Source organism: Bison bison, unplaced genomic scaffold (genome assembly GCF_000754665.1).
Source record: "Bison bison bison isolate TAMUID 2011002044 unplaced genomic scaffold, Bison_UMD1.0 scf7180017864390, whole genome shotgun sequence".
NCBI lineage: Eukaryota > Metazoa > Chordata > Mammalia > Artiodactyla > Bovidae > Bison > Bison bison.
In genome coordinates this window covers 4,847,497-4,848,318 of record NW_011494962.1, presented here as the reverse complement: position 1 = coordinate 4,848,318, position 822 = coordinate 4,847,497, and positions in this window count along the sequence as shown.

Genomic DNA, 822 nt, shown 5'->3' with positions numbered 1-822 from the left:
TATTCCCATCTCTTTCAGAATTTTCCACAGTTTATTGTGATCCACACAGTCAAAGGCTTTGGCATAGTCAATAAATCAGAAATAGATGTTTTTCTGGAACTCTCTTTCTTTTTCCATGATCCAGCTGATGTTGGCAATTTGATCTCTGGTTCCTCTGCCTTTTCTAAAACCAGCTTGAACATCTGGAATTTCGCAGTTCACGTATTGTTGAAGCCTGGCTTGGAGAATTTTGAGCATTACTTTGTTAGTGTGTGAGATGAGTGCAGTTGTGCGGTAGTTTGAGTATTCTTAGGCATTGACTTTCTTAGGGATTGGAATGAAAACTGACCTTTTCCAGCCCTGTAGCCATCGCTGAGTTTTCCAAATTTGCTGGCATATTGAGTGCAGCACTTTCACAGCATCAGCTTTTAGGATTTGAAATAGCTCAACTGGAATTCCATCACCTCCACTAGTTTTGTTTGTAGTGATGCTTCCTAAGGCCCACTTGACTTCAAATTCCAGGATGTCTGGCTCTAGGTGAGTGATCACACCATTGTGATTATCTGGGTTGTGAAGATCCTTTTTTTTTTTTTTTTAACAGTTCTTCTGTGTATTCTTGCCACCTCTTCTTAATATCTTCTGCTTCTGTTAGGTCCATACCATTTCGGTCATTTATCGAGCCCATCTTTGCATGAAATGTTCCCTTGGTATCTCTAATTTCCTTGAGATCTCTAGTCTTTCCCATTCTATTGTTTTCCTCTGTTTCTTTGCACAGATCACTGAGGAAGGCTTTCTTATCTCTTCTTGCTATTCTTTGGAACTCTGCATTCAGATGCTTATATA